Source organism: Arvicanthis niloticus, chromosome 2 (assembly GCF_011762505.2).
Source record: "Arvicanthis niloticus isolate mArvNil1 chromosome 2, mArvNil1.pat.X, whole genome shotgun sequence".
Lineage (NCBI taxonomy): Eukaryota > Metazoa > Chordata > Mammalia > Rodentia > Muridae > Arvicanthis > Arvicanthis niloticus.
In genome coordinates this window covers 16,812,434-16,838,832 of record NC_047659.1, presented here as the reverse complement: position 1 = coordinate 16,838,832, position 26,399 = coordinate 16,812,434, and the positions used below count along the sequence as shown (strand labels likewise).

The 26,399-nt window shown below is 38.6% G+C and overlaps 1 protein-coding gene across 13 annotated transcripts in view; it reads left to right on the top strand.

Moving 5' to 3' along the window:
- Nr6a1 (nuclear receptor subfamily 6 group A member 1) overlaps window positions 1–26,399 on the top strand; it is a 191,343-nt gene that overhangs the window by 108,576 nt on the left and 56,368 nt on the right. The window lies entirely within an intron of this gene.

The following is a 26,399-nucleotide window of genomic DNA, read 5'->3' as shown; positions in this document are numbered from 1 at the left end:
TCAAGACCAGATCAGGCAACCAACATGATGAGATCCCTGCAAGTAACAGAGAAAGGAAAAATAACCTAAGTGAAAATGAAAACCACCTCTGAGCAAAGTTTGTGGGGTACAATAAAAGCAGTGCTTAGACTGAATGCAGCTTAAAAAAAGCAGCAGCAGCAAGAGGAAAGGAGGGTAGGAGGAGGAGGAGATCACATAAGGTTCCACTTGAGAAAATCAGAAAAAGGACTGAAGAGATAGCTCAGTCAGTAATGTGTTTGCTGGGAATGGTGATGCACAATTGCAATCCCACCCTGAGGAGGCAGAAACAGGCAGACCCCTGGGGTTCAGCCTAGCCTGATTGGCAAGTCCCAAGTCCCAGTGAGAGACCCTATCTCAAAAAAGAAGGTGGAAAAAGCTAGGAGGCTGAATCCTGGCCTCTACATGTACAACATGTACACCTTCAACATGTGGGTATGCACATGGGAGGGATGGGGAGGGAAACAGGGAGAGAGACAAGTAATATAGCAGAAGAGTAGAATAATAGCAACATGGGGGTTGAGGGTGGCTTAGTTGCTTAAAAGAACTGACTGTTCTTGCAAAGAATCCAGGTTCAATTTCCAGCACTCACAAGGTGCCTTACAACCATCTCCAACTCCAGTTCCAGGGGACCCGACACCCTCTCTTGGCCTACTCAGGCACTAGGCATGTGGTACACAGACTTGTCAGCAGGTAAAACTCTAGTACACATAATTGTGGGTTTTTTTTTTTTTTCAAAAATTTCAATTGTGGTCAGATAGCAGATATTATGTGATACATCATTTCAAATTTGTTTACATAAGTTTTATGGTTCAGAATACCATATGTGAGCTTATATAATTTATTATGTAGGGTGACGTTATTTCTGGATGACTAATAGTGCTATTGAATATGATGTGCTCTTGCCGAATTTCTGCAAGCTCAGTGTATCCATTTTGATACAGAGATTTGAATTTTCCAATTATAATAGTGGCATCCCATTGGCTCAGGGATCTATATGAAAGAGGGACAGAAATATTCTAAGAGTCAGAGATGGTGAATGATTTTAAGGAAACAACATTTTCCAGACACAACAGGGCTGATACATATACAAACTCACAGAGACTGCAGTGGCACATACAAGCACAAGCCAGACAAAATTCCAGCACAGATGTAGGAGAATGGGCATACATGCCACTCATAGGTTAAAAGCTTTTTACAAATCACAGCCAATAGGTGAAGGAAAACCTGTTTTCTTCAACAGAGTGACTGGGAAGAATATGATAAAAAAATATACCATATGAAATTCCCAAATAATATGTTTAAGAAACAAAAACAGTAGAAGATGCTTCGTGTATTTTGACACTTATTAGATACATACATGTTAGGAATTGATGTCTTCTTGGAGAATTGACTTATACAGTACTTGTAACTTTGCTCTGGAGTCTTCTCTTCTTAAGTAATAGCTGCTTCTACTTTCTTTTAAGTGGTGTTAGCACAGTATTTAGTATTTCCCTAATTTCTTTATCGTTTACTTTTTAAGTGGGTTTACTGTAGATGAAATGGAGTTGGATTTTTATTTCTTGCCACTCTGGCAAAGTGTAAATTAAAACAGGTGATTACATTGACATTCAAAGTGATTTTTTTAAATAAAGTTGAACTAACTCTTACTATTTTTTATTGTTATCTTTGGTTTTTTCTTCTATATGCTCTTTGCCTTTTGTAAGGCAAATTTGTTTATATTTTATTCCTTTCTTGTTATATCACTTTTAGAATCTTCTTTCATTAGTTGCCCTAACAAGACCAATATACATTTACAGCTATTCTAAGACAGTCTTCAAATAACATTCTATTAACAAGTAGTATATGTAAATTATAATCATAAAAATATTCTTTTTTTTTCTTTTTTGTTTTTTCGAGATAGGGTTTCTCTGTTTGTAGCCTGACTGTTCTGAAACTCACTCTGGCTGGCCTTGAACTCAGAGAGATCTGTCTGCCTCTGCCTCTCAAGTGCTGAGATTAAAGGAATGTGTCACCACTGCCCAGCTCATAAAATATTTAGTGTTTTATCCTTTGCCTCATTAATGTTGTAAACACATATATACAATGGCACACATGTGCAGAGAGTTTATATTAAGGTTCATTCTTGGTGTCTCATGCAGTCTGTGTATTTTGCAACTATATAATGACAAGACATCGACCTTTAAATGCAGATATAGTTTTAATTCCTGAATATTAGAATTTGGAGAATATTGATTCAGGGAGACAATGGATCAGAATATTGTTAGAGATTTTAAGAGGTAGGAGAGATGGTTTAAGAGCACTTACTACTCTTCCAGAGGACCTGGATCTACTTCCCAGCACCCATATACACGGGCAGCTTGTAACTGTCAGTAACTCCAGTTCGAGGAAAATCCAACACCTTCTTCTAACCTCAGATACTAAACACACATGCAGTGCACACATATACATGCAAGCAAAGCACTCATACACCTAAAATAAAAAGCAACAACAAAAAAGAGAAATTACAATACAATTACTGAATGTGGGTGCCTGAGGTCATTTCCAGTTTGTCTACTCTGAGGAGTGCTTGAATAACCTAGGGTTCACATTGTACAGTGGGTGCAGAGGGCAGGGATGCAGACTTGTTTGCTTAGGTTTTGAGACAAAGGCTATAAGCTGTGTTGCAAGTAATGTCAGAAAGGAGGAAGGACAGTCAGACCTGGCTTCTCCATTATTATTTACCAGGACTTTGGATGCATATCAATTTGTATATGGTTTTTCCTTTTAACACCAATATATCTAAAATTTGTGGCTCATATTTAAAAGCTTAGTAATATAATCAGCAGGATCCATCAGTACACCTCTGATTTACAGGTGTATAGTACAACAGTAGAAGACAAGTATGTATGTTGTATATAAATTTACAATGTTTATATATGTTTATAAAAGTATATATAATTTTACATGTTTAGTTTTCATCATCTTTGTTTACAAAACAAAGTGCCATTTTCTAATTTTAAAGAGCAAATCTATATTCACTGTCAGTGTGTCGTAAGTTTATTCTTCAGGGCTTTACACTTAAAGCATATAATTTCTATTCATTATAGAGATGCTGGACGAAACCCATAAGACCTCAGGTTTTGGTAGTTGATGTAGGGACCTCTTCCAACCTTTCTTGGCTTTAGGCCAGTATTGTTTTGTTTGTGTTTTCTGAAACAGGGTTTCTCTGCAGCCCTGGCTGTCCTGTATTTCAGAGATCTGCCTGCCTCTGCCTCCCAAGTGCTGGGATTAAAGGCATGTGCCACCACACTCGGATTCTTGTTAATTTACAAGTATTTTCATTTGCATGCTCATTTGGTCCTTAAAATCTGCACAACCCTGTCTTCCTTAATTATTTTGGTGGTTCTAGTCACACTGCATTAGAATTAAAGTATGGTTTCTCTGCTGCTCCCCTTTCTAATAGTTTCTGAATCTACTCAGTGAGTTTGGTCATTGCCTTTTTATTTTTAATTTCTGCCACCATTACAAAACAAAGACCTTATCCTCCCCTCTGGCAGTTTTTTCCCCTCCAAATCTTACTTCTATTGATCACTTTATATATCAGAAACTATATTTCTCAACTAAAGTTGACTCTCAATATCTAGAGACAATCTTTTATTATGACTGGTGGTATTCAGAATTAGTCTCTAATCTGTGCTTGATGTAACTTGCTGTTATGCACGGCACATTTTCACATAAAAATACTTGAGAACATTTTCACATAAGAATAGTTGCTTAGCCTGATATACCAATACTTTAGAACTTGGAATGTCTGACTCAATCTAATGTCTAAAGCATAGTCACTGTATTTAGATGCCTTGGATCAGCTCTGTGTTAATTTTCTCTGACGGTGCTTGAAGGAATCTTGGGAGTTAGACTGTATATTGTTGCACATTATTTAACTCTCATTATATTTATTTAGGTGGGTTTTATATCCCTAATATTATAGATAATAATTCTTACTGGCTTTGTAGTGTTTTGTTGAGACAAGGGTCTCTTTATGTAGCCCATTCTGTCCTGGAATTCACTATGTAGATATGAGACCATGTTGGCCTCAAACTCAGAGGATAAACTTGAGTCTTAAGTAGCTGGATTAAAGTCATGCAACTAGTAAGTGATAGGAGCCAAGTTCAAACACTGGCCTGTCTATTCAGAGCCTGAGTGGTGGTCAGGACACTCATTTCCTGGGCCTGTCAACAGTGTGCTTCTTTTGATCTCATTGCCTCCATCTCTCTGTTCAAGTCCATCTTAAGTATTGCTTGTGACTTGACTCCTGCTGTTCCTCTGCTTACACAGCTGCTTCCAGTCTTCCAGTACAGAGTTTCACTTTGGTTTTCCAGACTGGATTCAAGACCCACTTTTCAAAATACTTTCCCTAAATTACTTAAAAGTTTCTAAAACTTGCTATACATACATATACATATACAAACACACACACATATATATTTAAGAAAAGAAAATGACTTATCAACTGGACGGTGATGTGGTGATACCTTTAATTCCAGAACTCAGGAGGCACTGGCAGGCAGATCTGTATGAGTTCAGGGCCAGCCTGGTGTATAAAGTAAGTTCAGAACAGCCAGGAATACACACAGAAAACCCTATCTGGGGGTGAAAAACACAAAGCAAACAAACAAACAACAACCAAAAGAAAAATTTGATTCTTTGAGACTTTCATACGTATATACAGTGTATTTTAATATATCTACTCCAACAACTTCTCCAGACCCACCTAAATTTTATTATTGTTAAATAAATGTATTCCTAAATATCCTATAATAATATAACCCACCTAAGATTTCAGGAATCATAAAGTAAAATGTTCTTATTTTTATTTAAAATAACGTGCTGACGCTGTAGCTAAGTGCCAGAGTGATTTTTAGTATATCTGAAGCCCCTAGATTTGATCTGCTCTGCATTCCAAAAATTTTCTCTTTAGTACTTTTAAAGTTATTATATGAAATATTAGATATCATTATCATTTTCAAATAAAATGTATTTTAGCGACTTTTCCCTCTCCTTTATCTCCTCACCTCTGTTACCTGAGTCCTGTCTTGTATCCTCTTCCTCCAAGAGTTTCTCTTACATAGTGTGTTTACACATACATTTATTCATGTATGTGCACAGAATATATAAAAAGATTGGATATTTTATATATCAATAATATTGTCAGCACTTTTTTGTTTGTTTTTTGAGATGGAGTTTCTCTGTGTACCCCTGGCCATCCTGGAACTCATTCTGTAAATCAGGGTGGACTCCAACTCAGAGATCCACCTGCCTCTGCCCCTCTGCCCCTCTGCCCCTCTGCCCCTCTGCATGTCTCCCTCTGCAGTGCTGGAATTAAAGTGCACCACCAACACCCAGTTACCAATACCTTTCAAAAAGTCTCTAGACTTCCTCTGTGCAATCCTTTGATAGTTTACACTGGGCCTTTGGTCTAGAATCTCATATACCTCATGCTAAGTGATTCATACCCTACTTGGTTTTCAGGACCCAGCTTGAACATGACTGCCAGAGAACAGAAGCTAAAGGCATCTGCTTTATGCCTGGATAGGGCTAAATTGAAGGTCTAATTCTGATAACTATCCATGAGACTTTAAACAAAGTAACAGATTTGCTTAGACGTCTACCTCATCTGTGAAGTGCTTGGTATGTTATCCAGCTCACAGGGTTGTTGGGAGTGAGTCAAAGCTTGCATGTAAAGTGCTTAGCACAAGACTAGACTACTGGGAGTGCTTCTCAAATGTCAACATTATGTTGTTGTTTTTTTTTTTTATAACTCTGCTTCTTTAATACACACTTTTCCTTCTCTAATAGTATGATTTCTAGAACCAAGAATTGTTGAATTTAAATTTGCCTTGTCACAAATGTATAAGTATGAACAAATATTTAGCTATTGTGTGCTTTTGTTATAAGTGCTCATTTAATTTAGTTACTGTTACCAGTCTTCTAGCACTTCCTACTGTAGTTTTAAGAAGAAGTCCGACCGCAGCTCAGAACAGACCACTCCAGCCCATGCGGTTCCAAGGGGGAGAAAGTTTATTCAGGGGAAAGGGCAAAGGTGGGGAGAGAAGAGAAGTAGAGGCCGGCCATGACCACGTGGAGAGAGAGGAAGGGGGGAGGGGACAGAGAGAGAGAGGGTGTAAGAGCGGGAGTAAGAGAGTAAGAGGGCAAGAGAGAGAGGAGGGGGCAAGCAGCCCCTTTTATAGTGGATCAGACTACCTGGCGGTTGCCAGGTAACTGTAGGGAGGAGCATACCTGGCTGTTGCCAGGTAACTGGGGAGGTGGAGTTTAGACGGAATACTAACACCTACTTCTTCCCTTTGGAACACTTGTACACTCACAGCTCCCTTTTAGGGCCTTAACCTCTATTCTGTTCTGTTTAAGACAGGGTTTCTCTGTGTAGCCCTGTCTGTCCTGGAACTCACTTTGTAGACCAACCAGGCTGGCCTCAAACTCAGAGATCTTCCTGCCTCTGCCTCCCAAGTGCTGGGATTAAAGGTGTGCTTGGCTAAGTGGGGGTTAACCTCTTAAAGATTATGAGAATAATCATTCTTGTGTCTTGAATAGTGTTTTGGATGTGGTTATGGTGGCATATTTCAGGACTTTCATACACTACCTTATTTGAGCCTCCCAAGATCTGATGGGGTGGGCAGAATGATAGCTAATTGGCTGTCTAATCAGAAAGGCTAGGTTTCAATGCCAGCCATGTTCTATGTTAACTCCTCCCTTCACATTTATTCCATTTTACTTGTTATTACTATCCAGAAAGGTATTGCTTATCACTCTATTTTGAAACAGAAAAGAGGCTTAGAAAGGTTAGGCAACAGGGCCAAGTTTAACCAGACCATGAACTTTAAAGTGTGGACATAGTGCACAAAGTGATGAATTTCTCAACATCGAATTCATAGCCAGATACTAGATTTTGTGGTATTCTGTTTAACCAGTAATTTTGTTCTTTGAGGAATCGAATTCCCTTGTATCCTGAAGAAGCTATTGATAACAAGTGCTGTCTGGTTAGGGGAGTGAAAACTTTCATACAAATACTATAGGAACAACTAATCATAAATTTCTTAGTATCTATGTTTTGGACACTGCCAAGAAAGAGTAAGCAGGTGTGCCACTCTGTCAAACCCTATGTAGTGGAGTTTGTTTGCTGCAGGGCTCTCAAAGTTCTGTGAGTTTTAACTCTACTTCCTTAGTTTGCAGGTGACCTTAAACAACCTGTGATGTGTTGGACGGAGCCTGGGATTTTTGGAATCAGGGGAACTAGAGTCCTTTTTTATGAAAGTTTAGATACTTTTTGAAACAGACAGACCTGATTTAAGAAATATCCTGTATTAGTCAGGGTTCTCTAGAATAAATGGAACTTGGGCTGGAGAGATTGCTGTTATAGAAATTTATAGAAATTTTTAATCCTGGTCCAGGGTTTCTACCCCACCTTTGATCATTTAGTTACCAGATAAAAGGCACACAAGTCTCTGATCATTAACCACTGTTTGCCAGAACACGTTTTCCATTTCTCCCAAAGCCATAGTCCTTTCTACTGGAGCAGCCTTGTTCTTGATGTAGGGAATCAACAATTGAGCAGTTCTGTCCCCTGCATCAGTTTGCATCTCTTTTTGCATAGGGCTTAGTAGAGCAGACAGCTCTGAAACTGTGCACGCTTACATGTCTACTCTATTATTTTCTGTTTAGTGATGCCACCATGTCTGGGTAGGGTGAAATAAAAAAGCAAATTGCTACTGAAAGTGGCAGGTACATTACTTTTAACCATACTGCCTCACCCAACAAATCCTGGCCACATACCATATGTAATTATTTTTCTTTGAAACTGCTAACTCTGAGAGGCATTGAAGTAAGTTAAGGCTTTTTTTTTTCAGTTATCAGTATTAAGTGGGTAGATATGAGGCTGAACACTTTTATAGTCTCTCTATTGTCTTTTTAGATCATCAGTGTGTCCTTAGCTCCTAAAGGTGCAAATTGCTTGGTGGTGGGTATTCAGTATTTGAATGAATGCATTTGTGTATGCTCAATAGGACACTTCCTTACTGGTTCCATATATCTAAATCAGTGTAAGAGGTACTGAAATGTTTTCCTGTTTGTCTCACTGGCTAGCCTAGTTGGCCTAGAACTCACTTTGAAGACCTACCTGCCTTGCTTTTCATGTGCTGTGATTAAAGCTGTGTGCCACCATACCTGGCAAGTTAAATGACTTCACAAGATCACACATATGTGGACATGAGCACATGTCCGTCCGTCCGTGTCCCCCCCCCCCCCCCCGTTTCTCTTGGTGTATACACACATCCACACCACACCATTTTAAAAAACTAAAGTTACATTGAAAGAGAGATTCTATATCATATGGCCTTTCTATCATGTGTCAGTTAGGAATAGCATGTTGTAAGTTTAGGGAGGTCTCACAGGCAGTTTCACCACCTTCCACATCCAAACTCTTGTCTGAACTCATGTTCAGTAGCCAGTGTTGTGTCGAGTGCCTTTAATTCCAGCACTGGGGGGTGAGGGGGGTGGGGGGTGAGGTAGGTGGACTAGTGAGTGTGAAGCCAGCTAGGAGATATAAAGCTAGCTCTTAGGGGTGGGGTGGCGATGAGCTGCTAGAGGTGTGTGTGGAATGGAGTTTCTCATCCAGTGAGGGCAGAGCCCAGAGGAACTACAATGGGCTTCAGAAGATTCTTGGCCCCATTCTGTGTAAAGGGTGTGCATCTGACAGCTGCCCTTTCATTCTATTTTTAGACATAATCTATGGGATTACAGGGTGATTTCATTTCTTTTAAAGCTATTCTGCATAACTACAAACTGTGTTACAATGCTTTTTTTTTCTTTGTAGTGATTTAAAAATTATTTAATGTGTAGAGTAAAAAAAAAGTCATTACTATTTAATCACTGTGATCCCTTTATCCAAATTATTTTATCATAAAATAATTTTCAGTGTTGACCATATTTAATCCAGTTCAATATAAATGCTAAAATGCAGAAAAACTAGAGATAGAAATACATTTTTTAATCAACTATGTCATTAATCTTCATTTTCCTCTTTAGGTGAGGGGAGATTGCTCAACTGAAATATTGAACAATTTAATAACGTGGCCAAATATTCAGAAGCATCAGACAGTAGAGCCACAATACAGAGGTTCCGGAACGTCTCACCACAGAATCTACTCTCTTTCCCTTACCACAGGAAGCCTCTGCTGCTTTTCAGAAGCAGCTGATTAAGGGAACTGGAATGGATAAATCTAGGAAGATTAGTGACTTTAACAGCCTCTTAAGTTTTAATTCTAGGTATTGTACTGTAAAATAGAATTCATATCTAACAGTGTTTATAAATAGTCATTTTGATCTGGAACCATCATTTTCAAATTCTGTTATTTTGATAACATATGAAAAAATTGGAAGACATGATTTTCTCCTTTTGCCCTGTAAAGAATTAGCATTTAAAATGTTCATTTGTGCCAGGCAGTGGTGGTGCACATCTTTAATCTTAGCACTTGGGAGACAAAGGCAGGTGGATCTATGAGTCAGGGCCAGCCTGGCCTACAGAGTGAGCTCCAGGACAGCCAGGGCTATACGGAGAAATTCTGCCTTGGAAAAAAAAGTAAGAAAAGAAAGGAGGGAGGGAGGGAGGGAAGGAGAGAAGAAAGAATAAAAAATGTCCATTTGGCAAAGATTCTTGCTTGTTGTTTCAAAGCATTTATAGTGTTGAAGGGAAAAAATCTGAGCCACTGGAGGTTAATTTCTGCCTTGTGCCAGTGACGGGTTTTGGAAAATCCTTGCAAGTAACTTTAAGCTTGTATGATTTTGTTCTTCAAATTGAAATGAATAGAAGGCATAATTATAGTATTTATGTTGTACTTCTGTGTTCCAAGGTAGTGGAGGTTATTAGAAGTAAAGGGACACATGTAGGACCTGGGAACTTTGGGAATTGGCCTTGAGAAAGGAGACAATACTCTAAACTTAGTCACCTACTCAGACATCTGACTCCCTTTTTTTTGTTTTTTTTTTTGTTGTTGTTTGTGTGTGTGTGTGTGTGTGTGTGTGCGCGCGTGCGCGCGCCTGATTTGTCACTAGTAAATTGAAGCTAATGACACCTTCTTACAAAATTCTTCTGAAGTTATGGTCTTGAATGAACTCACTTTTAAATGATCAGGATTTTTGACAGGTGGCAAGATAACTCAGTGAGTAGAGGTGCTTGCTGCCAAGCCTGATGATGTGAATTCCATCCTTAGATATCCACATAGTGGAAGGAGAGAACTGGCTCCAGCTAGTTGTCCTCTGACCTCTGTACATGTGCCAGCACACACACAAAGGGTAGTGGTGGGATAATGCTTTTTAAGCTACATGATCTAGGTCATTTTACCACTGATGTAATTCTAACAGTAATTATATTTGAATAATTTACTATCACATTTTGTTGCAGGTAAATACCTTCTAGTTATATAGCAAGTTCTACTTGGCCCATTTAATGTGGTTAAAGTGGAATTTAATTAAGCTAATAGTAAATGGTTCTCATTTTACTTCTAATCACTCTAAAAGCTCTAGCCTGTGATTGTAGGTAGGTTCTGCACCACAGGTTTGTTGGTGTTGCTTTTTTTTTGTTTTTGTTTTTGTTTTGTTTTGTTTTGTTTAGAAATGGGGCTGGAGAGATGGATTAGCAGTTACTGACTGTTCTTCTAGAGGTCCTGAGTTAAATTCCCAGCAAATACAAGGTAACTCACAACCATCTGTAATGGGATGCAATGCCCTCTTCTGTTGTGTTTGAAGACAGCAACAGTGTACTACTCATATAAATAAAATAAATCTTTAAATAAAAAACAGCAGATACCTTTGGACTGGGAAAATAAACAAATAGATCAATATATTATTTCTTTTAAAACGTATAAATAGTTTCTCTTTTCAACTGAAACCAGTGGTGGCAAGAAGGACTGTTAATTAAGGATCCTGAAAGGCCTTCAGAGAGGAAAAATCGAGCATTGTAGGAGACCAGAGGCCTCTTTGGCCTGTCTTTGACTTGATTTGTCACTTGTATCAGAAGTGGATACCATATGATGTACTGGCTTCTTAACACTGAATATAATGGCTGAGACATTTATATTTAGTGCATTGTGATTGTTGTAGTTTTTGTTGCTTTCCTTTAAAAAAAAAGAAAAAGAAAAAAGAAAAGAAATTCAGTTTAGAAAAAGCTGGGCTTGGTTCTTAATGGATTTAATCTTAGCATTCAGGAGACTGGCATGCTATGTCTGTGAGTTTAAGGACAGCTTGATCTGCAGTTCCAGATTAGCCAAAGCTACATAGGCCATGTCTATAAATGCATAAGTAAATATTACATTCTCATTTTTAAACATGGAATATAAATTACCTATTACAGGTATCCTAGTTATTAACATGATAGCCTCTGGAGTTGGGTTTGGTTCTCATCTCAGTCTACTACATTCTTGTACAAAACATTACACCTCTCACAGCTCAGTTTAATGTACAGAAGTAAACAAGCATAGTGTTCGTCTTACAAACCTTGTGCTGAAGGATAGCTTCCTAATAACCCTTTGTCCACAGACTCAAGGTTATCATTCAGGGAGCCTTCTACTCTTTAACAGCTGGACTGAGTGATATGGAGATAAATTGGGTTTAGTTTGTCCATGATATTTTTGTCCTTTATTTGAGCATTGAATCATTGTGAATTCTAAATAAAACTCAACCCAAGTTGTATTTATTAGTCTTGTTTTGTTTCCCCACCACCCCCCAGGGAAGCTAAATTAATAGGATGGATGAGTGGATGGGTAGTTGGGTGGATGATTTATCATACTGAGTTGGTTTATATGACCATGGAGGCTAACAAATTAAAAAAAGAAAAATCTACAGGGAGTGTTAGCAGATTGGGAGCCCATCCTACAGTTATAGTCTGAAGGCTTTCAGGGCAGATAGCCCAGGAGCTAATGTTCCAGTTGGAATCCAAAGGCAAGTGTAGTGTGCTAGAGGGAAAATGTATGAGAGACTACTGCTGCTGGTGCTATTCATTTCAAGCCTGCAGCTGACTGAGACCTATCCCCACTACACGGGTCTCCAAATATCTGGGAATTTTATGACCCAAAAAGATGCATATATGTATGCAATACAAATAGATTTAAACGATGTAAACTCTAGGTTTAATGAAGGATATTTGCAGTATTAACCATTTTTATTTTATTGTGCTGGTGTTTGAACCTTGTACTTCATATATACTAAGCAAGCCCCAGCCCTTGTCAATCATTTTTTGTGCTTCTTTTTAGTGATAGTGTGTATATACCTGTGGCTTTGCCACTGTTGTCACATATGTTATCTCATCCGATCATCATAGTATCTCCTATAAGGATATCAGAGTAAAGACACAACTTCACTTACCCAGAGTATCCTCAGCTTTGGACTCTTGGAGACATGCTGGAGATTATGAAGATAGCAAGCAGAGCTGCAGCTTCCATGTGGTCTTCTAACTCCAGCCCTCAGCACTTGGTGCTTGCCTATGCCCTCTTTGTCCTTGAGGAAACTTGGAAATAGTCTTGTGACCTTTCTTTCTGTATCCAGTGTTTTATTCAAAACCATTTCAGGATAGAAAGTTAACCAGTAATATACACACAGAATGTAAGGATTTTGTTTTCAGGTGTCTTTAATGATACTCTGAGGCAGAGGGAGGGAGGTGGCAGAGGGAGGGGGGAAGAAGGAGGAGGAAGAAAGAAAAAAAAGAAAAAAAGAACAAAAGAAAGAAAGAGAGAGAGAAAAAGAAAGGAAGGAAGGAGGAAGGAAGAAAAAAGAAAAAGTTATCAACAGTAATGTCAAATAGTAGTAATCAGAGTAAGACAGAAGAGTTGTGCTGCAGCTTTCTATTGCTCTAGGCTGCTGTTTCTGTAGGCTGTGAGGAGAGGGCACTAGTGAAATGTAATTGATCTGGAGCAAAATCTAGGGCACAGAACAAGCTATAGAAGCTTATTAGTATTGAGGCTCTAGCCATAGGGTTTGATGAAAACAGTACCTAATGTCTTGGAAGAGTTTTATAGATCCAAGAGGTCTGTTTTCTTGATTCCAGTTTTTTTAGAAAAGCATACCAATGGACTTGTGAATATAGTTCTGGAGTACCTCTCATCCCAACATTCAGCCCCTTGGACATCATCAGGGATTTTGGAAGAAATAATTATGGGAAATTAATTGGAGGAGCTAAATATTATCCACTCATAGAAAGAATTAAAATTATAAAGGAGTCTTATCAGTACTTACTGTTACCACCAATACCACAGTAGTTACCTGTGCCTTAATTCTCAGACACTCATGTCTCAAGTGCTCATATTCTAACCTTTTTTTGATATTAGCTGTTAGAGCTTCAACAACTTAGCTTAGCTTATCTCTAAAATGGGGATGATAAATTTCTAGACTTCCCAAGAGATTGTGATGAGATGCTATACATAAAGCATTTAGTATGGTACCAGGAACAATGTAAGGAATCTAGTAAGAATAGAAGAAATGTGGGAGAGATGAGAGAAGAGGACACAACTTTTTTATATACAGAAGTATAAAACTTGGTAAATTACATTTTCTACAAGCCAGTCATCAGTGTTGGCCATGCTTCAACTCTGATAGAAGCAGAGATAAATGGTTTTCTCCTTAAGGACCTATAGTATACCTGATACAGATATAGAATGATTAAAATAGGCTTTTTTATTTCATGCCCATAATAAGACAGAATATAAGGATTTTAAATAATTGGAGTCATAAACTATAGATTGTTTCCTTATGCCCTATATAAGGAATTGCTTTTTCTTTCTTTATGACTCCACGATACCTAGTTCTTTCCTTCACCTCACACACTTTGAGACAACTGGGGGTGGGGGTCGGGGGAGGCATTTATATCTGAAGTCAGAAGGCAGAGAGAAATGAATCCTGATGTTCATCTGTCTCACTGGAATGGCACCACCCATACTTAGGACAGACCTTCCCTCATTTCTAAACTTTTCTGGAAACTCTCATAGATAAATCCAGAGGTGTGTTTCTATGGTGAGTCCAGTTAAGATGACAGGGAAAGCCCAACATGGTGGCTTTAATCCTAACATTCAGGAGGCAGAGGTGGGAGGATCTCTTGAGATAAAGGATAGCCAAGCCTGCTCTACACACAGAGAAACCCTGTCTGCAAAGTGCAAATAAATAAATAAATAAATAAAATTAAAAATAAAAATTAAAATTAAAAATAAAAACCCAGGCTGGAGAGGTAGCTCAGAGGTTAAGAGCACTGGCTGCTCTTCCAGAGGTCCTGAGTTCAGTTCCTAGCAACCACATGGTAGCTCACAACCACCTATAATGAGATCTGATGTCCTCCTCTGGCATGTAGGCAGAATACTGTATAATAAATAAATATTTTTAAAAGCCTTTAAAATTTTTTTAGATTCATTTATTTTATTTATGCCTGGGTGTTTTGCCTACTTGTATGTATGTATGCCAAGTATATGCTGATGCTCTTGGAAATCTGAAAAGGGTGTCAAATCCCCTAGGACTTGAGTTACAAGCAGTTGTAAACTGCCATGTATGTGCTAGGATTTGAACCAAGGTCCTTTGTAAGAGCACAGAGTTCTCTTAAGTATTGAGCCAACTCTTGAGCTCATGTCTGAGACTTTTTTTTTTTTTTTTTTTTTTTTTTTTTTTTTGGTTTTTCGAGACAGGGTTTCTCTGTATAGCCCTTAGCCCTGGCTGCCCTGGAACTCACTCTGTAGACCAGGCTGGCCTTGAACTCAGAAATCCACCTGCCTCTGTCTCCCAAGTGCTGGGATTAAAGGCTTGTGCCACCACCGCCTGGCATGTCTGAGACATTTAAACTGTAGATATTTATGTTTTTTTAGACCTGTAATTTCCATCATCTGCTTTGAACTAGTAATTTCTCTTCCTCTCCCTCTTTCTTTCTCTCTCTCTTCTGCTTCTTCTGCTGCTTTTTCTTCTCTCTTTCTTCCCTCCCTCCCTCCCTTTCTCCCTTCCTTCCTTCCTTCCTGTACTGTTTTTTCTTTCCTTTGTTTTTGAGACAGGGTTTCTCTAGCCCTGGCTGATCTGGGTCTATACCAAGCAGGCCTCAAGCTTAATCCACCTGCCTCTGCCTCTGCTTCTGCCTCTGCCTTTGCCTCTCCAGTACTGTGATTAAGGTTGTGTACCACCACCTCATGGTCAGTGGTTTCTTTTTGCTCTCTTTACTACCTTGTTCTGCTAATGTGAAGCTGAAGGGAGGAAATCAGAGCTTGAACATTTGTGGTCATGGCTGGGGGATGATTTAGTGGGTCAAGTATTTGCTATGCAAGCATGAAGACCTGAGTTCAGATCCTTTATGGAAGCCAGCACTTACATGAAATTTGGGCCTGCCATGTATATAATATAATCTCTAGCTGAATATCAGAGAAAGGAGGAGCACAGGGGCTTCCTGGCCAGCCAGCCTTACTAAAATAGCAATCTCAAGATCTGGTGAAAAGTTTTGTTTTTGTTTTTTGAGAGAGGGTCTTTCTTTGTAACCTTGTCTGCTGTCCTGGTATTCTCTGTGTAGACCTCTTGTCTATAGGATTATAGGCGTGGTGTGTGTGTATGCATGCATGTTAGTAAGACTCTGTTATTAAAACAATAAAGCAATGGTAATAGTATTGAGAAGTAAATAACTTACACATGTGCCTGTGTAGCTCATGCCTGTATAGCTCTTTCTATCTTCTGTGTACCCGACACCCACAGATACATACAAACATCTATAGTAGATCAAGGGGTTTGCCCCTTTCATTCTTTAATGTTGCAAAAAATGGAAAAGTAGATTCAAAAGTGTAATGGACCCTCTAGTCTCTTTGGTATAGGGCTCCAGGAATTTTTGTTGCTAATAAGATCCAATTTGACATAGGTATACCATATATATGCATGTAGATGTTAGTTTTATTTTCCACCATGGTGCCAGTACACAGTGTTAGGTGCTATTAGTTCTAAGTTTCTGTTGTATGGTTTCAGAGAAACTATAATTTGTTCTAGCGCAGTTGTTACCATACTTTGGAGTTTGCCTTTGTGACCTGATCATGACTTTCCATTCTTCAGTTTGAGTTCTGCATCTTGAAGCATTGCTTATGTGGGAAATGCTCCCCTCTGCTGGTGGGATGAAGAACACTCACAATGGTTTGAGTGAGTTGATCATTGTGGGACATGGCAAAGTAATATGGAGTCATACTTTTTTCTTAGTATCCATGACCTGATCCCAAGACTCATTCACTTGAAAATTATTCAGTAGGCATTAGAAAAGATACGTTTTCAGAAGCTTTCATTGTATGATACTTAACTGTCTGTAAGTACAAAAGATATTACCAAGCTGTTGACCACTGCTGCTAAATGTGACCTGGCAAAGCACAACATAGCAGAATGCAAACACCGCAAAATAACCCCCAAGCAGAACAGAGAAATTGCAACATTGAAAGATCTATCTCATGTAGCATAGGGCTAACCTCTTATTTGCAAACTGAGTTGTTAAAAGTAGAGATGAATTCCTTGGATATTAGTATTGTTAGTAAACAGCCTAGCTAAAGTCTGGAATGAGAGTGTGTAAGGAGACCAGACAAGGTGTGGTAGTCTGGTTTCTTACCTCATTTCTCCATCTTGACTAGTCCTCTAAAATTGTGACAGATATTCCATTGTCATTGTTATACATTCACCTTTGTGAGAAGGAATGAGTACTCCTGTTAGAAGAAATGGGATTCTTGAGCTATAGGGTACGTACAGTTTAAGTTTTGAAAGGAGTTATGCATCAACTGCCAGAACTATAAAACATACCCATTTTCTCAAAGTAAAATAAAATAATCACACTATTTGCCAGTCTAATGAGTGGTTTATGGTTCTCATTTCGTGTGTGTGTGTGTGTGTGTGTGTGTGTGTGTGTGTGTGTGTGTGTGTGTGTTTTGCTGTAAGGTAAACCTAGGAACACTCAGCTACATTCCTAACTAGAGAAACAGTTGGTAATAACTGAAAGTGACTTTTTCATTGCGTACATACTAATCTTTTCTTAAAAGAAATTTGTTTTTAATTATATGTATGTGTATATTTGTATGAAAGTGCAGGTGTCCTAGGAAGCCAGAAGCTAGAGTTACAGATGGTTGTGAGCCACCTAATGTGTGTACTGAGAACCCAACTCTGGTCCTCTAAAAGAAGAACAATTTCAATCCCAGCACTTGGGAGGCAGAGGCAGGCGGTTTTCTGAGTTCGAGGCCAGCCTGGTCTACAGAGTGAGTTCCAGGACAGCCAGGACTACACAGAGAAACCCTGTCTCAGAAAACCAAAAAAAAAAAAAAAAAAAAAGAACAATTTCTCTTTAACTACTAAGCTGTTTCTACAGCTCTGACAAACCAACTTTTGTAAGAAGTCTTTACATGGACACATTCTTTGTCCATTGGTGGTTTTGTATATCTTTTTCTTATTGATTTATAAGAACTCTTTATGTTTAATAAATATGTCTACAAACGTCTGTGTTTAAACCTATGTGCTTCATGTAAGGTAGACATTAATAGAGAGGTAATTACAAGTTATTTCCCTCAGTGGTACATGGAATTCATGTTATCCTTAGACTTTCTCCCACTTCCTTCCTCTCATTCTTCTATACTTCAGTCATCTTTGTATGTGATTAGTACTTCTATTTATCAAAAAGTTCCTATTTAATGAGTTAGCAAAATTTTTTTTTGAAAAAAATTGTCTCTCTACCCCAGAAAGATTAAAAAATCAAAATAATCTGTCCTCTTCTTTGTAACGTTTTTGCATTTGTAGACTTGGGAACAGGTTACCTTTTATATCACTAGCTCACTCACTCACTGCTGTTCTTTTCCTAACTAACAGTCTTTTCTGGCTGACTGTGTTTCTATTATCAAAATAGCACTTGTATGGTACATCCGCATATAAAATATTTATACCTATCCTAACTTGTTCTTGGAACACTCCTGAGTTTTTGGCATTGTGTATCCTGCTCCAAATTATGCAGGTGAAGAATTAGTATGCATGTAGACCTACATTAATTCTTTTCTTTTTATTGCCCTGAAAGAAGCCTGAGATTCCCCATTTGAATATTTCTATAAAAGAAATAGCTTTCTATCCTTTGAGCAAAACTAAACCAAACAAATAAAAAACCTTACAAGGGTATTTTATGTGCTTAGTGGCAGAATAAAGAATGGGAATGGTGGGATAATGAGAATTACAAAATGGTTGAAATATTGTGTTGCTGCTGGCCTAGTATCCCTCTATAGTCTGCAGCATATAGTATTTATGGGATTAGTCATAATCATGATTGATTTCTGAAGCTGTGTTGACATTTAGTGCAATAGTACTTTGCTTCCAGTTTTACGCCTTGTTCCCATTCTCAGGTGCCCAACTCCATGTGCCCTTTTCAGTTGCCTTTCCATGGTCTGTCAAGTCATATCATGTTGACCATTGTGTCTCTTACTGTAAAGCACATACCTAAAACATTCCCAGCCAATTTTATTTTTGTTTTCTCTGTAGTGAATTTTCTTTTTAAAATAGGTACACTGTGATGATATAATTTTATATCTTATCTTTATATTTTATCACTGTGATGATAATAATCTTGATGTTACACAATTAAGGATCCAAGCTTTCCAACTTTGCATTAACATAATCTAGGCAGATATAGTCAATGGAATCTAAGTGTTTTATTTGTGTGAAACTGAGTCAGGGATAATACCAAACTTTGAGTTTGGCCTCTTTAGAGCCATAAGGGCATGTAAGATTGTAGAGAACCATTTTCTAGGAATAGGCTCACAAAGATTGCCTTACTGCATTGTTAAGGTCTACCCTATAGAGCATTGTAGAGACCTTAGAAGTATCCAATAGAAAATGTCAATGTGTGAGGTCGTTGAAACAAAGTTATGATGATTTTTTTTTTTTCAGGCAAAGGGAATTTCTGCTTATACTGTTGATTTTTGTCTATATCAAGAGGAGGCTAAGACAAGGTTTATTAAGATCTGCTGTCCTCTCAACCTGTTGGATTTGTCTCATCTGGCTCCTGCTGACTTTATCTTTCATTCCACAAACCAGTCATTACCACTTGCCTGTCATTTGAACTGAATGTGTCAAGTAGTTAGCCTGATAAGCCGGCTAGTGCTCTAAGGAGAATACCTGCAGGATAGGTATTGGGAGATACTAATCACATTCTTCAGGATGCTTTCTAATCCAGAAAGCTCTCCATTTTGGCTGGTTGAAACAAAAATATTTAGCTATGTAGTTCCGTGTCAGGGCACCTGCCTGGCATGCATAAAGTCCCCTAGTTCCATCCCCAATGTTGGAGGAAAGATCTTAGCCCTGAAAGAGCCCAAAAGATAGTTTTTCTTTACTCTCCTTGGGAATTCATTTCCTCAGTTTGGATGATTTTCTCTTGCACATGCAACAGAATAATCTACAGCTAAAGACATAGAAAACCTATGCAGATCTCAGTTGTGCACTCTCTGTGTAGCCCTCTCCCTCTGGTCCAGTGCCCTATGAACTCCTTTTTCCAGTTTTATCGACCTCCTTGACTTTTAGCTTCATATTTGTAACTCTGGGAAACTGTTAGGCTACACCTGGATGCTTTGTTTCTTGCTAGCATAGAAAAACCTCTAACCCAGTCTTTGTCATTTTCTAATGCTGTGACCCTGTTATACAATTCCTCGTGTCATGATAATCCACAGCTGTATGACTGTTTTCACTGCTGCTTCATAGCTCTAATTTTGCTACTGTTATGGATCATTATATAATTTTTTCTGTGGGACATAAAGATTTGCCAAGGGAGTCAGGACCCACAGGTTTAGACCCACTGCTCTAAATAGTCAACTAGGACAGTCACAGATTCACCAGCCATATTCTATTTGCTGCCCAGGAGTCATTGTCCTTCGTCTCCTAAGTCTAGTACCTGGAATTGTTGCTTTATATACTCTAATAAATACCATGGTTGCTTGGTTTACTCTATAACTCTAATTCAGCAAGAAGTATTGAAGTACATATGTGTATTATATCTCCTGGGCAGGGTGGGGTGGAGCTGGTAAGGTCTCAAGTTGTCCAGGATGACCTCAAACACACTATGTAGTTGTGGATGACTTTAAACTTCAATTTCTCCTGCCTTTACTCCCCAGAGTACTGGGATTACTGACATGGAGCAGCATATCCAGTTTTATTCAGTGCTAGAGATCAAACCTAGAGCCTAGTGCATGCTAGGTGGGTGCTGTGTTGACAGAAATATGCCCAAGCCCTATACTTTTATACACTTGTATTTTGTTTGTTACATTTTATTTTGGGGGTGTAGTATATATTCCACAGTGTACATATGGAGGTCAGAGGACTACCCACCCTTGAGAAGCAGTTTCTTCTTCCATCATATGGGTCCAGGGATCCCATTCAGATTATCAGGTTTGGTGGCAAGCATCTTTGCCTGTCTTGACCTACCCTACACTTTAAAATACAGTTTATTTTTAGCTAGTGATGACAGTACACACCATTAATCCTAGTACCTGGGAGGCAAAAGCAGATTATATAAAATACTAAAAAGAACTATTTTTTGGAGAGAGGGGTCAGGGTTTGTAGTAGCCCAAGCTGGCCTTGAAGCTGTGGATGACCTCCAACACTTTATCCTCTTTCCTCTACCTCTGTGTTAAATATGAGGTGTGGGTAGTCATGCCTAATGTATGCAGTGCTGGGAAATGAAGCCCTACTAGGCAAGCACTCTACCAGTGGGGCTATGTCTCCAGCCCCCTGCAGTGGTGTCTTTTCTACTCCTGCATATACAGGTGTTCCCATAAGTTATACATTCCTAGAGGTGTTCAGTTGCTGGGTTAAATGGTATATGCATTTTAAAGATGGACTTGGTTTTAAGAAATAGTATCACAGATGATCTCTTAATGTTCCAGCTTATGTGATAACTTTGTCATAGAAGATGCTAAACAGTGATCCTGAAAACTAGTTTTGATAGTGATCCATTATGTAAGAGAATTTACCTTCCCAGTAGCAGAAGAATTGTTAGTAGATAATTTTTAAGGGCATGACCAAACAGATTCTTAGACTTGTAAGAATTACAACTGACTAACTTCAGTTAAGTAACTCAGAGAAGGGGATAATCTATGAAATTACTTTGTGTACTATCTAGTATGCACTCCTTTGCCTATATCCCTGATAGTTTCTCTTCCCCCCCCCACCCCCTTTTGGCTGAAGCAATGTTCAAATCCTGCAATAATGCTTTGATGTTTTTCTAAGGAGCATTATTAGGACGAGATGTTTGGACAAGTTCAAGGAAAGAATTCCTGAAAGTCATTGGTCTTTCCTCACATTCTTTCACTGCTTGCCATACTGCTATTGTCTTAAGCAGCAAAACCTAGAGTGAGTTGGAGGGGCTGTATAGATCATGCCTTTGGTTCCAAATGAAGGTTTGCTCCCAAGAATCTGTCTCTGAGAGAAGGCACAGAGGAGGAGAGGTGGTGTTCAAGTCACCAGTGGAAGCCCAACATCTTTTATTTGATATCTAGTTTTAATTCCTTGTTTATTTAGAAACTTTATCAGAAAGCAAAAGTGCTGTGGCGCACAGTAGGCTTGCTCAGCAGCACTGCTTCACAGTGCAGTTCAGTTTTCTGCCAAGAAGCCCCTCCAGGGTTTTCTGAGGTTTGTTGTTGTTCCTGTTTGTATTTTGTTTTGTTTTTGAGACTGGTTTCTCTGTGTAACAGCCCTGGCTATCCTGAATTTGCTTTGAAAACCAGGCTGGCCTCAAACCTGTAGAGATCTACCTGCTTCTGCCTCCTGAATGCTTGAATTAAAGGTGTACACAACCATGTCAGGCCATCCTTTATTTTATCTTATTTTATTTTTTAAATATTTATTTTTTTATGTATATGGGTACACCATCACTGTTTTCAGACATACCAGAAGAGGACATCAGATCCCATTACAGACGGTTGTGAGCTACCATGTGGTTGCTGGGAATTGAACTCAGGACAGCTGAAAGAGCAGTCAGTGCTCTTGATCACTGAGCCATCTCTCCAGCTTGTATTTTTAATTCATTAAATACTCAGCTTTATATTTAGATGCCAATACCACAGTGGGGATCTGCTTCCATCCTAACTGAGACAGGCACCTCTTCTCTGAGCACACACTGTGTTTTACTCCTCATCTCAGAAATGTCCTTGTATCTCCTGCTGGCTTGGTCTCTACAAGGAGAGGATCTTGACTCTCCAACCTATTGTTTGTCACAGAGTAAGACTTGCTCAATGCTGACTTGCTTTATGGTTGTTTTGTATTCTTGACTCAGATTTGAATTAAATATGCTATATCTTGTTTGATAAAACTTTATCTGTTTACCAACTGAAGCTAAGTCCTACCCCAAAGAAGACTAGTAAGATTCAATTGCTTTTTCTTTTGTGAGATCCTATTTTTGGTAAAGAGTAACCAGTAGAGGTTGTTGATAGTAGGATCCCTATCTGGTCAGTTTACAACCAATTGGTCCTCTTGGTCTTCAACTTTATTACATTAATTTCCTCAGTTAGAGGAAAGCTTTGGATATGGGTAAGTATACCTGCCTTAGAATTGGAATTGGGAGAACTGGTTTTGGCTTTGCAGAAATGTCCTAGGGGCAGATTTCTTGGTGACTGGTTATGTTCTTGAAGGAATTTTCTTTCCTTTTTCCTTGTTGATAGATTCAGGACCAACTCCTCTTTACTTTTTTTGACTGCCTCCTTTTTTGTCATATACTACCTATGCAATGGTTATCGAAACCACAAGCATAGTCTCAAATAGCTTGGAATATAATGGGAGCTATATAACGTGTATGTTAGTCAAAAGGGCACCCATAATACATAGCAAATAGAAGATAATGGTAGGAAATCTTTTACTTCCAGAACTAGATTTTCAGTATAAGGTCTAGTATCAAGTAATTGTAAAACTAGAAAATGCTCATATAGCCAGGACCTAACACATGGGTTCTCACAGTAAGTGCCTTGACCTACTACCACCCAGTTCATTTGTATTTTCATAATAATTTTTACCCAATTCTGGCATGGTTTTCATAACACTATATTGTCATTTCTGTGTTTAGTATATTTTCATTACCCAAGGGTTAGTATTGAGCAGTCAAGAAGTGAGGCTGAAGTGTGAGCACCTTTAAAACAAGGTCACCATAGATAGCATCATATCTTCCTCATAGCAGAAAGTGTGTGTTTCTAGAACTGGATGAAAATTTCTAGTTTCTAGAGTGCTTTATTAGTCCTCATGCTTCAGCTCACCCCACCTCAACTTTGAAACCTTTAAAGCTCCTTTTCAGCTTGAGGAGTAGAACTTGGAAATCACTCCTGTGCTCACTCCCATCCTCTGCAGTCAGGAGCTTCCCTTTGCAGTCTCAGGTAGTGTGGTCTTCATTTCACTGTGGTCTCATTATTCCTCTTTATCTGAAGTAAACCCTCTTTTGTAATGGGAGATGGTCTCTTTCAAAGGTCTAACTCATGAGAACCAGAGTCTTTGGGCAACTGTTTTCTCTTTATCTTTCAAGGTTAAAAGGTTTTAAAATGTTTCTATATACTTGAGTTTCTGAAATTAGTAGATGTATCTCCATATGAGTGGTCCCATGACTTTTACTTTGTCTCAGATTTTCATCAAACATTTCTTTAAAACAAGGCTGAAATGACTGCCATAATCCTTGAGGCCACTGAAACAACATAGATTCTTTTAATAACATTGATGCACTAAACTTACATTAGTCTTGATACCCACTACTTCAGGTTTAGAATGTGTAGGCCTCTTTGAAAGCCTTTATTTGAATAACCAAACACATGGGAAATGGCAGTAAGCATGGCATTTAAAGAGAGGCCTCACCTCTACCCTAAAACTATGTGATGTAATAGAAAAAGTGACAAATTAGGATATTTGTTTTCAATTAGTTAGATGATCTGCCTTGTCCTTCCTTTGGGTTTTGCGCTCTCCATCTATAAATGAAAATGTCACCAAGTATCTTGCAGACTAGCTAATGTTCCACTTGCATTTAGACCCACATGCAGTGCTGATGTAAGATTTTATCCATCTATTCTTGTCTGGATTACAAAGCTAATATTAAAAAATAAAAATGTTTCCAACTCATTTCCTTCCTCCCTCCTCTTCTTACTCACAAATTCCAGTATTCAAACAATCCTGATTTGTGTTCTCTGCAGTAGCTTTTCAGCAGTGTCCAGATCCTTAGCTTATCAGATATCAGAGCTTATCTTTGACGTCGTACAGGCATTGAGGCACATGTTCACCTTTCTTTTGTTGCCTATTAAGAAATCCTGTAAAATGTTCTCAAAAAGCTATGGAAATGCGAATATGGAAACAGCTCTGTGATCCAAAATCTCTTGCTTGTCTTAAAATAATTATATTTTAAAAATAACTTTAAATTATAATTAAAATATGAAATTACTTTATGTTTTAAATTGTTTTTAGGCTTATAGGTGTATCAAGAATTGTTAGAGCCGGGTAGTGGTGGCGCATGCCTTTAATCCCAGCAGTTGGGAGGCAGAGGCAGGCGGATTTCTGAGTTCGAGGCCATCCTGGTCTACAGAGTGAGTTCCAGGATAGCCAAGGCTATACAGAGAAACCTCTGTCTTGAAAAACCAAAAAAAAAAAAAAAAAAAGAATTGTTAGGAAGACTAGACATGGTGGCCTATGCCTTTAAGCCCTACCATTCTGGTCTACAAAATAAGTTAGTTCCAGGCCAATCAAGGCCACATAGTGAGATCCTGTCTCAAAGGAAAACAAAAAGTGGGGGAAGGGGAGCAGAACCCACATGGCAGTGTGCTTGTTTAGAATGTGCAGTACTTTTGGTTTGATCCTTAGAATGCAACAGCAGCAAGGAGAGTTAAGCTCTCTGCTTCAGTCTGCTCACCAGGAGCCAGGCTGTTTATCTTTTCCTCTTAATGTAGTTGTGGTACAGAGAGGAGTTTCCAGAACTCAGCTGTGCAGAGGTGTAAATTATGATAGGCGCACCTCCTTCGGGGAGCTAGAAGCTGCTCTTTGAAAATAAGTGTTTCTAATTGAATGGCTTTTGGTTAATGGCCATTTCCCTGTTTGGTTTTTGATTCACATCCTCCCCCACCTCTACTGTGCTCATGATGGACTATGGCTTGGTGCAAGCTAAATTATCATTCTGTCAATTAGTGACATCCCCAGGCTTTCCCCTCATTCTACTTACTGTCACTTGAGTAAAATTAATCAAAAGCATCATTAAGTTTGATAGAAACTGATTTTTTTTTTTTTTTTTTTTTTTTTTTTTTTTTGCCTGAAGCTAGAGACAGTGTTTCTCTGTTCAGCCCTGGCTGTCCTGGAATTTACTCTATAGACCAGGCTGCCAGAGATCCACCTGCCTGTGCCTTTGGATTGCTGGGATCAAAGGTGTGTGCCCTTACTGCCTGGCAAAGGAAAATCTTTTTAATGTCTTGTTTTATGGTGATGGGAAAACTAGTAAAGTCTCTGTCTCTCTCTCTCTCTCTCTCTCTCTCTCTCTCTCTCTCTCTCTCTCTCTCTCTGTGTGTGTGTGTGTGTGTGTGTGTAGGGGGGGTTGATTGGTTAGATAAGGAGGGCAGAGGGCTCAGAAGCTAAGAGCACTGAGTTCAATTCCCAGCAACCACATGGTGGCCCATAACCATCTGTAATGGGATCCGATGCCCTCTTCTAGTGTGTCTGAAGACAGTGACAGTATGTTCATATAAATTAAAAATAAATAAATCTTTTTTTTTTTTTAATGTAAGGAGTGCAGTGGCAAAGCATTTATTTTTAGGTGAATTACATCTTTTTCTTGTTTTCTAAATAATTGGTGCCTTTTCTTTTAGCCTTTCTTTGGAAGATGATCCTGGTGGATACTATTGGTTAAGAAAACCCTTAGTGGTGATAGGAATAGTCACCATTCAGTTACATGGCCACCAGGTGACAAGTTCTACTACTATGCAAGGAGAATCTTCTTTCTTTTCTTTTCTTTTCTTTTCTTTTCTTTTCTTTTCCTTTTCTTTTCCTTTCCTTTTCTTTTCTTTTCTTTTCTTTCTTTCTTTTTTTTTTTTTCCTAAGCTGGAGAAAAGGGGAACTTTCTTAGAATGAAACAAATCACAGTTATGTATGTAACATTTATCCTTAGGAATTCAGTCCTATTCCACTTTCTCAGTGGAACCTGCTTCCCCCACCCCCACACACCCTTTGTATAGTGCTGGGGATCAAAGTCAAGGCCTTCCTTATAGTAGCATTCTTTTTTTTATGCATGTCTTCTGATACCTGAATGGACAGCTGAGTGTGTGACTAGGTGTCATTTGCATATGACCCAGATTTTCTGCCTCTTCAAACCCTTTCTTATTCAA